We start from the raw sequence: 14,756 nt of genomic DNA, 5'->3' as shown, positions 1-14,756 counted from the left end.
TTTAAAAGCATAATAAATGCTGATTTCCTGCCTCTAGTTTCTCATTATATGAATGAGAAATGGTGAGGAGTGTTTTGTCTCTTTGAACAGATGTAAAGAAAATTTTACTAGAATCAACTTCATAAAGTCAAATACTCTCTTAAAATATTACAAAGAGTACTTCTGATCCATTTCTCCATATAAATTTATTTGTATTCTATTTTAGCAGCAGTTCTAAATTTTAGGAGTTTTACACTTAAAATGTTTTTCAGTTTCTGAATAGTATTAATAAATTTATTATTTTAATCTTATCATTTGCCCTTTTTTTGTTCTCCTTTAAAATTGGATGTTTTCATTTCCCTTAGCCCACAGATTTTTGCATTCCCTTCCTTGAAGATTTTGTCTTTATATTTCTAGAGGTTTTTTCCCCCCTCTATCTAATTAAAACAAAATGACAAAACCTCATGAAAGTGCTTGGAGGCATTAGAAGATGTTTTAGAAAGGTGCTAAGCTGTGTTAGATCAACAGCAGCTGTTTCTTTTGCTTCAGTGCAGCTACAAGAATTTATAGCACTAAAATTTACACATTTTTGCTCATGTTCCCTGAATAAACAACTGGCTAAGCTTTTCTCTCCCTAAATGCAACAGCAAAATTTTACAAAGAAATTATTTCTTTGTAGGAATTGAAGAAGCTGAGGATTCAATTAAAAGTGTATTGATTTATTGCAGGTGAGGATCTTTGTTTTTCCAGCATGCTGGCATCTGAACTCCTTTTCCTTGGTACTCCCATGATTTTTGTCTTCTTTTAGTGCTGAGCAGAAGAGCTTAAAAATTAACTGGTGACTTTTAAAGGTTTATTTCTATTTCTATCACACCTTCCAGTGATGAAGAATTAGCAGCTGTTTCACCTTCAACAAGTATTTATGTCTTTTAAAACATAGATTTTTATAAAGGGTACTCATAGGCAGCTTATACTTGTATACATCTCAATTGATATTAAAACATATATATATTTATATGTATGTATATACCATATACATAGGGTTATTAAAGGTAAGTGTGCTTAAACCTAGCTATTTATTCTGTCTATAATATTTATATTCTTGACTCTTCCCTCCACACTACCCATGCCTCAAGTTCACTGATCAATGTGGGTAAGGAAACTAAAACATTAAATTTTAAAAACAAAGACATAGTTAAATAATCTGCAGCACATTATTCCATAGGAAGGTTAAATTAGAAGCTGAAAGGAGCTGGAAAGTGTCATGGGATGGACAAAGGAAGGAGATAACACCGAGTGGTTGGACTCTCCTGCCATTGGGGACGGTGCCAAAGCTCTCAAAGCATTCCTGGCGGATTCCTGCGGCACCTCCGAATTTCAGCATTGGAGACAAGTGTGATCCAAGTGAATTAAAGAGGAACAAAACACCCCTGGCTGGCTGGGAGCTGGCAGGAATCCCATCCATTGACTGCTGCCTCCGCTCAGCCGCGGCTCCATGAACAGGTTTGACTCGGACCGTCGTGCTGTTGTTGTTGGCACAGGGACGGAGCGGGAGCCGGCGAGTGCTCTGTGTAATCACCACTACGGCTTTCCAGCCCCGGATCAGTTTTCCATAAACAAACCACAGGCCCAGTCCTCTGAGGGGGTCACTTCATTCAGCTGGTGCTCTGGCCCTGGAAAAGTCCCTTGCCCCATAAAACCAGGGGTTTGCAGTAGTGAAATCACAACCAAACACTTCAGATTTAACAGAAGGGCTCAGCATCCTGCAGGATCAGCTCCCTCAGTAGCCAAAGTCAGTCAAAGATCAAAACCCCGGTTACTTCCAGAGGACTTTTTGGATTTTCGCCAGCATAGCCAAGAGGGGAGCTCAACCCTCTTTGGAGAGACTCTTCAAGGTGTCTATGAGTGCCTAAGGTTAAAGACAGTGTAGGAATAAGCAAATTGTGGAAAATGGGCTCAGAGGTTCTCTGTGGAAACTCCAAGCATCTTGGTCCTCTCACTTGTCAAAGAAAGGACAAGACTGTCCCAGCTCCTCATCTGTGGCCATAATCCTGAGACTGTGCCATTCTGACAGGACAAGAAGAAACGGCCTCAAGCTGCATTGGAGAAGGTTCAGCTTAGACACCAGGAGGAATTTCTTCCTAGGAAGGGTTGATAAAAGTTGGAAGGAAGGTGGTGGAGTCCCCATCCCTGGAGGTGTCAAAGGAATGCCTGGATGTGGCACTCAGTGCTGTGGTCTGGTTGACTCAGTGGGGATCAGTCATAGGTGGAACTCAATGACCTTGGAATTATTTTCCAACCTCACCGATCCAGTAATTCTGTATTTGAGCATGAGTTCCCAAAAGTTTTTTCCATTAGCAAAAAGGAGAAGCCAAGTTATCCTTTAGGGAAGGCTTTTTTTTTCTCTGTAAGTAAAGACTCCTAATAGAAAGCGCAGGCATTTTCAGGTTTAATTCCTTGATTACAAATTATGCCCAAGGAAAATTTGACAAAAGGTACTCTAAGGTCATTCATGATCAACCCGATGTGCAGATGTGGATTTCCAAATTTTGATCTGTGTTATTCCACCTTCCTTCTCTCAACTATAAAGTCAATCCTTAATGCCTTTGTTTTCTAAAAAAACAGCAAATAAGCAACATTTTTGCTGTAAATATATTAAATACTAATATGAATATTAATAAATATAAGTATTAATTATCACTAAATCCACATATTTGTAAATGTAAAGGGATTAATAGTGCATTTATATTATTACATTTATTTTAAATAAATACATTTATTACATAAAAATACACTTAAATAATATTTATGCATTAATGTATTCTTTCTTTAATATATATATATACACACATATATATGTATTATTTTTCAGCCTACTCTTCTTATATTTCTGTGTGGTCAACAAGTGCAGAAACCTATTTGTATTCATTTACTCTATATCCACAGTCCCTAAACGCTGGAACCTAACTCAGTCTCAAAACAGTGTTTAAATTCCTAACACTATCCTGATTTACAGCAGCAGAGGATCTCCCTTACTATATCCCTTAATTTAAAAAACCCTAAAAACAAAACAATAAAACCAAAATAGCAAAAGAAAATGAAAAAAATCCAACCAAAACAAAAAAACCCATTGATAATGCCCCCCAAAACAAAATCAAAATAAAAAACATGGAGAAAAGTTGATATTTCCATGTCAATTGTAAAGAAAGAATGATGGATTGAATAATACAAGAAAAATAGAAAAATTCAAAGCAAGTTGTCTGGATTTCCCATGTCCAAGGGAGTTCAAGGATACTTACTCATTTATCTCCCCAAACTTTTTTAAAACAAAAGCAGAAAGCTCAAACAGTAAAGATTGAGACATTTCAAATGTGATTGGGAATGATATTAAAAGGATGACCAAGTATGGGGTAAAATGTCACAATGCTACTATGGTGCATCTCTCCTTTCAGACCTCGGAATATGGGAGAACGGATTATTAAACTTATTTTTTTCAAATTAGGGCTTTTAGTCTTGTTTTTTTAGAAGACTTCTACCTGTCTGATAGTTTCACACCTGTGTGCAGTTTCTTTGTATTTCCCACTGATACTAAGTTGTGATATCCTGTATTTTTCTAGTCAAAATATGTCATTTCCTGTCCCAGTATGTCTTAAAAAGAAAGATCCAAATAATATAAAAAGTTATTAAGATTTTCTTTTTTTCTGTAATTACTGATCTTGTCAAAGAAAAGTGTTAAAAATTAAAAAGACTTGGCTCTAATATTTTGAGAAAAAATGGAAAATATTTGAGGCCCAAAGAAGTCAAGATGGAGATTAATATTTTGGTGTTTTTAAAAACTCATAAAAGCAGATTAAATTTTTCTAAGGAATCATCAATATTTGTGAGCTTGGCTTCATAAAAATTTAGGCTTAATTTGAAAATATATCTGATTATATTCTTCTAAGGGCTTCAGTTTCCCTTAGTCTTAAAATGGACTGTACTTTTGGTTCCATTAAACTACAATTGCATAACGGATTTTTAAATGTGTTACTGCACAAGTCTGGGGATGTTCTTGAGGACAAAGATATCTTGTCACAAAAAGTCTTTCTGAAATACGTTTTATCCAGACAAAACTTCTATTTTCCATCCTTTGGGCTCAAATTTGGACTTTTTAAATTTTTTTATTATCTCTGCAGGGCTGGGTCCTTGGGCACCCACAAATTCTAAGCTGCAGTGACATTGAGCAGCATCCAGTTTAGGAAATAAATGTGACATTAAAATTCCCCATGCAGGAATTGCTGTCTGCTGTTCAACAGCCAGCCATGAGAACGTTTCATTTCACATTAACATGTAAAGGGATGATGGGGGTGAGGGGAGAGCTCTCCATGGCATTTTATTCCATGGGGCTGGGAAATGGGATACAGGCATGAAGGTTAAAGCTGAGACTCCCGAGCTGGGGAAGGAGCTGAAGGCCAGCCCAGGGATGACACGCTTAATGTGAGGCATTCTTCTCGGTGGGAAGACTTTGGCACACATTCCAGAGAGGCTCTAGCTGGTATTGGAACTTGGAAATATCACAGCCCCTCACACTTTGAGAGGGTACTTAAATCGACGCATTGGCTCCCTTCCAGGAATATTACAGCATATTAGTAGAAAGGCAAGGATTTCCTTTCTAAGAAGTCTTTGTAATTTTTGTAATATAAGATGTAGCCAAAAATGGGCACAAAGTTACAGTGTATAGCTGCAGCCCTTTATGACTCAGTTTTTCAAGCTATATCCAAACAGAGGGACAGACTGCTGTCAGAACACACTGGACTTTTTATCCAAGTCTCCCTATTTCTCTTGTCATAACATCCTGGACTCAAGGAGATGCTTGAAAGCCATTGCCAGCTGAGCCTCTCCTATAGCTGGCACCTCATCCCTGTTCCCCTCCACCCAGGAGTCAGGGAAAGCCTGCAGCTATCCACCTTCTTCCCTGACATCTTCAACACTGCTAACATCCACTCCCACCACTGCTTTCTGCCAACATGGGAGGTGAACTCAGGCAGCCCATAAATTTATGCTTCAGTGATTTCCTCTGCTTTATAATTAGACTCCCATTCATTAAATAAATCAAATGCACATGCTGTCTGCTGGCTCAGGAGTAGCAAAGCAGGTACGTGGAAAGCTTGAAGCACTCCTCTCTCCTGCTCCCGTAGACAGGCTGCAGGGTCCCAGCAAAGTGGAGGCATCCAGGGATTTGCTCTGAGGGGAACTGCTCCAACAATTCAGTACAAGATACCAAACTTGCAGACATCTCACTGGTGTGATGCTCTCACACGGAAAAACTTTCCATGAGCTGCTGGTGGTTTAGGCAGTCATGGTGCAAAAGATGCAGTCATCACCATCTAGCTGCAGGAATTGCCTTTCCAAACGTGAGTTATCAGAAGGGACAGTATTTATGCCCTGGCATAAAGCCCATTTGGTGAAGAAATGCCAGGATACTGGAGCAAGAAAGGAGCAGTGTGTTCTTATAAACACACTACCCTCTAAACACATATTTACAGAAAGGTTTAAACAATGGCAGGAATATTATCAATAATTGCTATTTATGAGTGCATCTGTGGGAAGCTGACACTTTACATAGATTCCACTCATATTTGAAAAACATCCTTAGTCATTTGAACGATGTCCAATAATTTCTTGGGCCAAGAAGCAGTTCAGTCACTCTAAACTGGAAAAAGTCACAGCACCACTTTCATGGGACCCCATAGACCCCAATACAAATCCTGCATTCTGAATTTTCACAGCTGCCAGTGGAACTGGGTTTTGAATTATTCTTGGTTTAGTAACCTGGCGACACCGCAGCAGTACTGTTTCTAAATACCTCCAAACTATCCCTGATAGAGGAATGGCGCACAGGATTAAAAGTAATAAGAGAATTATGACAACAGAAAGCCCCTGCCAAACCCCTTGGGGCACTGTACAGTCTAGTTAGAAACTCAGTTACTAAAACTAAAAGACAGTTAAAACCACTTCATAACAAGCTCTTAAATCAAGTTGATAAAAGCAATTAAATAAACAGCAGGAAGGTAGAAGAGAGATTAAACTGAAGGAAAACATTGGCACAAGTACACATGGTTATAACCTAGACAGGAATACATCTAGGCTGGAAATTTGTTAACCACTCTGAAATCTTCAAGGACAGAGATTCTTGCAACAGCTGTTCAGCAGGAGTAAAGGGGAAACAAGACAATAATCTGAGCAGATTTTTTACTGGGACTGTACGATTTCCTGAGACTGCAGTAGCTAGGGCTTGGTGACCCTGTGAAATCCCGTCCTCTCTCCTGTGGTTCTAAAGAATGTTAGGGAAAAAAAAAGAAAGAAAAAAGCCAGATGAAAAACTGCTCCAGTAGACAGGACTGAGAGTATAAGTGTGTATAAATATCCAAAGGGAGGGCTCAGAGCAGGGCCCAGGCTCTACTCTGGGGGGCCCAGCAATGGCACCAGAGGAACGGGCAGGGACTGATCCCAGGAAGTTCCACCTGGACATGAGGCAGAACTTCTGTCCTGGGCAGTGACCGAGCACTGAACAGATTGTCCAGAGAGGGTGGGGAGTCTCTTCACTGGAGATATTCCAGAGCTGTCTGGACACAATCCTGTGCCCTGTGCTCTGGGATGGCCCTGCTAGGGCAGGGAGCTGGGACCAGCTGATCCAGCCTCACCCATTGTGTGATTCCTGTGGGACGGGGCCATTTTGCCAGCCAGGCATAAATGCTCCTGGAAGAACTGCTTGGAAATGAGACCCAGTGTTGGCTCTGAACCCACTGTTACCACTGTGTTGTGTCCTAGCTTGTTGGAAACTCTTCATCTCCCTGAAGGTTAAGCTCTCCTGAATTCCATCCTTGGGAAACTCAGAGCGGCAACCCTGCCAGTCACCACCTTCCTCCCTAATTTGATTTAATGGCTGCTCTGTGCATCTCACTTCCCTCCCACATCAGAGCTCTTCTCTTCAGCTCCTCCATCAGAGCCACTTTCTCTCTGTTGAAGGTCTCCTATAAAAAACTCATTTATTGATATTGCTTAGTCTGCTAATTGCACAAGAGGATCATCCATTTTCTGCTGGGGTGTTCAATTAGCCTGACCCTTAAGATTACATTTTCCCTTACATTCCGCCATCCTTTATTTTCCTTCTGTGCCCTCCTCTTCTCCTCCCCTCTGCCCTGTGTCATCTTTCAGGAAGCAATATATTGTGCCTTCCATTTACATCTCTGGCTTCAGGCCCATTTGGAAACTGAAATCTCCATTAGAAACAGAGACACAAATGATTAAACAAACCTTAAAATGGGACCAGGGTGTAGGAAAGTAATTAAATACTCCATAAACGCTGTAAAGCTGTAATGAAATTGCCATCCCATTGGGTTAGTGGTTTGTGGGGGGTGCTGTCCAGGGAAGAGTTTAATCCTGGCCTTCAGCCATGGGCAGGAATTCCTGCTGGCTTGTTTGTCTGAAGCTGGAGGAGCTCTCTGGCCAGTGTCACTGTGGGCACATGTGGGGCTCAAATCTCTTCATTAACCTGATTTCCTACCACAAAACAGCCAAAATTCTTCTGGAGCTGTAAAGATTCACTTACCCATGGGAGAGCTGTTGAGGGGAGACCTACATTGCGTTGCTCTATACAAATTGCCTTTTAAAGGAGAGGCTTTACATGCCTCAAAACAATAAAATCAGTGCTTGACATTCTAAGCAAAAGGCAGATATCTTGATGAAATATTCTGGAGATTTAAGCCTAATTTGTCTTTTCTGCTTTCAATTTTGTGGAGCATGTTGTTGTCTGAATTGTTGGACCCCATCTTGGACCTCATGCTTTTCAGGGATCAAGTGATTTTTAAAAATACTGAACAGTTAATTGATCTTAAGGCCTACACCTCATAAGAGCATCAAATCATGGTTTGCTCTGGCAGTTTAATCCTCTTTCTATCACAGCTAATGGAGACCAGGTTATGACTGAAAACCCCAAATCTGCTCTCAGCCTGCTCCAGTAGCACCAGAATTGTGCAACTCTACCTGCATCATGGCAAAACATCATGGCAAAAATCTACAAAATCTGAAAAGAGAAAAAATAATTTAAATCAGATGTTTTTATACTAAAAGGAGGACAAAATTGGTTTGTTGAACAATTTCTGGTGCTTCTCTATACTTCTTCTTCTTCTTCCTAATATTATAAGATTAACATTTTTACTAATTTCTACTTGATTATTATGATATTTCTGCTTGATTTTCCTGCTTCTTTTAGTAATTTTTGTCTCCCCAAATGAAAACTTGGAGGCAGAGTGCAGTGGGAAAATGTAAAACAGACAGAAAAAAAGAGAAAAGTATCAGAAACTCAGTTACTAAAAAATAATCGCAAATAAGTCACAGGGTTGATTCCCAAATTAAAGGATATTTAATTGCAAGTTTGTTTATAAGGAAATTACACCAATAATTGGGAAGAAAGTATTTATCCAAAGTGTATCTCTGGATGACCTTGGATATCTCTGGATAGCACAGCAAAAGTATCCTTGTGTGAGTAATCTTGTGAGATAAATCACTTTGTTCACAAGTGTTCACAAGGATTTGTACCTTTGCAAGTGTGAAAAGGATACATGGAATCTGTGAGTTTGACATGTTATTGTTTGGAGGTGTTTTTCACAAACTAAAGGAATAAATGTTAATGGAAGTGACATTCTCTGAATAATTAACAGAGCCTGGGAAATAGTTTCTAACACTAATTATAGCCAATAAATCAAAAAAAAATTGAAATTTCTTTTTCCTTTCATCTATTGCTTCTTGGTGTATTTTGAACTTCTTGTGACTTCTAATTGCATTTTAAGGACCCTAAAAGGGGCTCAGTTTGGCTTGAAAACAGAATTGTTTTTTAAGTAAGTCTCTTCTGTTGCCTTATTTCATATTGCTAACTCATTTGGCCAGCTCTAACTCACCCTGACTTCAGAGGTCATCTGGGGATTGGCTGCCAAGCCACGTCACATCACCTAGAATGTGACATGCAACTAAATTCTTCCCATGCCTGTCCTCTACCACAAACATCTTTTTTCTTTCTGGCATAGCTGCAAGATGCTGCTTATATGCCAGCAAAGATTCCTTGTGCTAAAACAGGATGATTTTTACAGTGACAGCAGCATCAAACAGCCTGAGCCATTCCCATTATCTTTCTTTAGCTTATTTGTTTTTATTTTTAAAGGCTTCTTACTTTCCCTCTCAGTTTTGTACATGGATTTTTGTGTCTACAGCTGTTTAGAGCAGTATTTTTTCAGGTACAAAATGAAACTGCTGATTCTTAGATCCCACTTTTTTCAGGAGACTGAGTTCTAGTTTTATTTATCTAAGCCCTGGTTACTTTTTCATCCCCAAAAGATTTCTTATTTTTAATTGTGTAAAATGGTACCAAAAATACCAGATTCCTCTTTTACACCTGTCTTGGGTCTTTTATTAGAAATTGATGCTGAACATCAGCCACATCCCCTATCAAAAGGTGTGCTGACTGTTTTAAATGGTTTGACACAGCAATGACTTTTCTTTTGCTACACGTCTGAAATACAGCCCATACAATGGTGTACTGAATTTCTGGTGTGTGACTGTTAATAGTAACCTTATCTATTGAGGAAGCATTTTCCTGAATCACAATTTTAACTTGCAATAAAAATATATTAGTGCTTTTTCTATTGCAGGATGATTTAACCTGCTCTAAAAGTTCTCTGATGACAAATACATAATCAGACAAGAGGATTTTACCTGATATTTTTGTACAAGTTTTCATTTTCGTTTTGAGAGATTAAATTAAAATCTATAAAATGATAGATGTTATTCCTGAACAAATAAAATATACCCTTTATAAAACTAGGTAATCAGTCTTCAAGCATGATTTAAGCCTAGAAGTTGGATTTTGATTGACAGACATTAGATGATACATATTAATGAAACTAATTAATGATGTGCTAGGGAAGACCAAAGATCTGTCTGGCCCAGTATACAGGGAAAGAAGAATGTCGATGACTACAGTAATCTGTATTCTGAATTATTTTGAAATTATAAACAAAAGCTCCCACATCTGGAGCTCATATCTGTTCAATGGTGTTTAGTATCTGCCTAGTGTCCAGGAATTTCTCTTGCAGATTTTAAATGTGTTTCTACATACAGTGTACATTATTTTCTGTGATAATGGAATGGAAAAGAATTTCCTATTTTTCATTTGAAGGCTGCCTCTGGTATTCCTGTGCTGTGGCAGCTGGGATGGCAGGAGTGCCACAACCTTCCTGAAGGAGCATCCTGAGAAGGATGGTTCGCACAGGCACAGGCACAACCCTCTCCTGGCCTGGCGAGTGGTGTTCAGCTCAGCAGCAGCTTCTCCCAGGCAACACAGGGAAGAAAGAACTAGAGCTCTGGCTAATGATTCCACAGAGAAACCAGCCTTTATTAGAGCAGGGCCCTCTGTGAAGAGACCCAGCAGAAACTTTCCAAACTGAGGGAAAAAAATGGGGTAGATATAGGGAATGCAAGGGGCAGGGAGAAACCAGTAACCAATGGGATGCAGGCATGGGGGCAGAGAGTAAAGGGAAAAAATAGCAGTGAACCAGGGATTAACACAGGGTTGCAAAGGCCTCTGGGTGAGAAATTTTGCTTACCATAACAAAAGGGTCTGTGGATCATGGATAACTTCTCCAAGGGAGCACAGCAAGCTCCCTGTTGGCCGGTTCTTTGGCCTCCACGTTCCTGAATTCATGTTCTGAAAGAAATAATGAATGATCACTCCTCAGTCACTTTATTCCCATCATTTGCTACTTTACAGGCCTCCATCATAGCTCTCTTCAGATATCCAAGCTGATGAATTGTAGTCTGTTCAGTCTTACTGCATGTGGAAGACTTTTCTTTTCCTGACCTCCTTTGTGAGCCTTTTCCAGACCTGTCCTAGTCCTTGTGGAGCCCCTCTTCAGGAGTCTATCAGATACGTACACAGTGGCATAAATAAAGATTTCTCCTTCCTTCTCAGTGATCTCTTCCTGGGGTGACTTTGTGATGCTTGTATCCCCAGTCGCCTGGTTTACGTTACATATTAAGTTCTGCAACTGTAAGACTGGCTCTGAGAGCAAAGAGGGGGGAAAAGAAGCCACAGTTTGTGTTGAGAAAGAGCACTCACTGCCCTGCATCCTGCCCCTGGACTGTGTTGTCTGCAGCATGGACAGACAGCAGGACTGAGCTCTCCTTTGCTTTTAGTTAGTTTTACCTAGCTGAGGCAGGGAAGTTCCCTGGACAATTTTTTTTCCCTTTTTCCTGGATCTGTGCAAGCCTGCTCTGGACTGAAAACCCAGCCAAACCCTGGGAACTCACGCCTATGGCCCACCGGGGCCTGGGCCTCAGCACTTTCCAGTGATAAGAGACTGAGTGAGCTGAGCTACACCATAGGAAAAGGACTTTTCCTGAACTTGCCATCTCATCAAACAGCGACAAGTTTTATTGTTTAATATTATTCAATTTCTGTTAAATAAACAGGCTTTTTTTCCACTTTTCTCCAAAGAAATCTCTTCCTGAACCAGTTGGGGGAGGGACCACTTGAATTTGTTTTCTGGAAAGACTCCATTCGGAAGTTCTGTCCCAAATTTGCCCTAAACCAAGACACTGATATTGTCAAAACTCAGTGTCACCCAAGAGCAGGAAACACCAGTCACACTAGATACCTCATGAGGTTCACCAAGACCAAGCTGGTGCTGTACTTGGGTAGGGGAGCATCCAGAAGAGGCCACAAAGTTGATAAGGGCTGAGAAATTTGGGGCTGCCCCCCATTTGTCATGAGCATGAAATGGTTATTTTTACCCCTATGGAAGTAAGAGGAAAAAATTAAAAATATTAAATGAGTAATCAATGCATCAGAGATTTGTACCTCCTTCCCTGGTATTTGGTGGCACGGCAGGAAGACAAGGAAAAGAAAATTACAGAGCCAATTTTAAGGTGAGACAGCATGTTCCAGTAGCCTGCAGATGCAGGGGTGGTGTTCCATGACTGTAGGCTTTCCATCCCTTCAGGCATCCCTCTAGGATAATGTTCTCTATCCTGGGGCTTAAGGGTTGGCCCATATAAAGCTAGAGAGACCCCATTAGGACACAAATTTTCATTCCTTCTCCTTTAAGCAGATTGCCTGCTTGTCCTAAAGTAGTCCATCCTTTGGCCACAGGTGGCCAAGCAGCATCATTGGTAGACCTACCTGAGTTGCTCAATCTGTTCTACAGCAGTTACAAATGCTCAACATTGTAACACCATTCCAGCTTGTTTTTCCATCTTGTTCACCTGTTTTCCAAGCTCTGCATTCTCTTAAACAGCAACTTTGTCTGCAAATAATAGGGAACCAGCCATCTGACCAGCAGGAATCAGACACTCATTAGAGTGTCTCTGAGGAATTTGTATAAATTCTCTGCAGTATTTCAACACCCCCACAAGGTCCTTGGCCTCCCATGCCTTGGCCCAATACTTATCCAGGTTTCTAGCTTATGTGATAATGTGCTCCACAGTTCCTGCATCCAGCCTGATGGCTCCACTGACAAAACCACCACCCGAGGCTCCTTTTCACCAAACATTGTTATCAATTCACTCACACAAAGAGACTGCAAACCACAAAAAGAAGTGAGGCTGGTAACTCTATCCAATGAAATTGCAACCACGCCACCCACTGACCACAGAACAGCTTGTGCTGGGACAGCTATGTGCCCCACTGACCAGGCCCTGTTCTTGGCACACACACACCCATGGCACTCCTTTCTTGTTTTCCAGCTATGTGCCCATGCTCATGGTGCAACCACATGCTCCACTGCCCAAACCCTGTCCCTGTTTTCTTACCCACACTCAAACGTGCACCAATTTTTCATTCACACATGCTCAAAACACCATCAGTTTTTGTGCTCTGGGCATCCCATCCTCATTGACAATAATCTCATGGGCTATGGAGGACGACTATGCAAAAGTCATGTGATTGCAAAGCAAGTTTTATTTTATTAGTAGCTGTTGCAAATAATACATACCAACACCTGGATTGGTGAAAAGCCACTGAGCAGCAGCAGGAGATGGAGCATGGTGCTCCAGTGGGAGGGACAGGCAGGCTGTGCACCTTCAGGGCACCCTGTGCATCAAAAAGGCTTGCATTTTGTCCTTGCGTCTCCAGAACCAGGCCTCATCTCTTCTCCACTGTCTTGGGAAGGATGAGAATTTAACAGAAAAGTTTTATGGATATGAATGCTTAGCAGAAGGTTCTCTGGAAATGAAAGCAAGCTTTGATATTATAAAAAGATGTTTTTAGGGATAACTGTTGCTGAAACAGATGAAAGAACAAAGGTTTAGTCGAGTTGGAAGGTTTATAGCAAAGGTTTAATCAATTACAAGGGAGTTTTATGGCTAAAATCCAATATGTTAACTGGTCTTCAAACAAAGCATGTTTGCTACCAAGTAAAAAAGCATAGGCAGACAGAAAGATGTTTTTTACCAAAGCAAAAAGAATTTTACACTGCAAAACAAGTTTCAAAGTTTAACATGTAATTGCTAACTCAGGTGATTGTTAGTCACTAACATAGTATGGTAATTTTAGCAGTTTTGATAGGATATATGTAAATGTAAAGGTGTTGTGTATGATGCTGATTGGTTGTTATGTAATAATATGTGCAGAAAAAGAAAGAGATATAATGCATTGTAACCTGAACCATAGGGGCTTTAGGACACATGGCTTGCCTATAGCCAGCAGCTGTAGGCTGACCTATGATGCCCTGCTGTAACCTAGTATATGGAATAAACAACATTATAAAGAAAAGCCATCTGAAGTCCCCATCTCTCCATCGGCTCTTACACCACTGGAGTGGAATTATTCCAGTTATGACATCTTCTCATGCTTGGCCAGTGCGTGAGACGAGGTCACATCAGCTTGTGATACCACCTCCATGCCAACAACAGCTACATTGTGTACTGTTCCTCTTTCACAGGTTAACTTCCCATCAACTGACTAATTCATTTGTTTTGGTTTGAAAAGACAGGTGTCTGTTAAGGAAGGTAGAAACTTTCTTTGAAATGAAAAAATGTAAACTACCCCCTTCGTCTGAATTATTATAGTCTTGAAATCAAGGGGCTCTCAGGCAAAGACATGGGAATAGGAATAACAGTTCTTTACTAGGAAAATGGAGTAGTACAAAAAAGAAAACTAACAAAAACCAACCGACTGCCAGAGTCTGAATTCAACCTGACACCCTGTTAGTCAGGGTGTTGGTAGCAGTCCAGTTACATGGTGTCTGCAGTCCTCCTGGAGGAACAGATGTGTTTCTGTTGAAGTAATGATCCTGTAGAAGGGCATAGTTTTCCTCTGAAGGTCCAGTGGTGTAAATGGGTTTAGTCATTATCTTGTCAATGTGCACAACAGCAGACCAAATATGGCAGGGCCTTAGACACAACTTTGGTTCCTGACACACAGGCTCCTTCTCCCACAACTGGCATTCAGGGTGCTCAGCAAGATCTTTACCTCTACAATGCTGTGTAACTGGAACTTCAGCCCAAAGACCTTTCCAGCTTGATCTGCCCTCATTCCTCTGCGTCTCTGCACAAAACACGGCGCGGAAGAGAATGGCAGGAGGGGTCTGTGTGTCCCAGCACTCAGGATTTGCACCACTTCAGTTCCACAGAGATGCAGATAAAGTGAAAAGCCAAACTGTTTATTATTTGGAAGATGAAGCAAAGGGATGAGCTGGAAGGGAAAAAAAGGTGGTAGGCACGGTCTCGGGGCTGGAGGGAGGGAG

Source organism: Pseudopodoces humilis, chromosome 5, assembly GCF_049639895.1.
Source record: "Pseudopodoces humilis isolate 2021_Gansu_Grassland_sample_001 chromosome 5, ASM4963989v1, whole genome shotgun sequence".
Taxonomy (NCBI): domain Eukaryota; kingdom Metazoa; phylum Chordata; class Aves; order Passeriformes; family Paridae; genus Pseudopodoces; species Pseudopodoces humilis.
Note: the sequence above shows the minus strand (reverse complement) of the source record.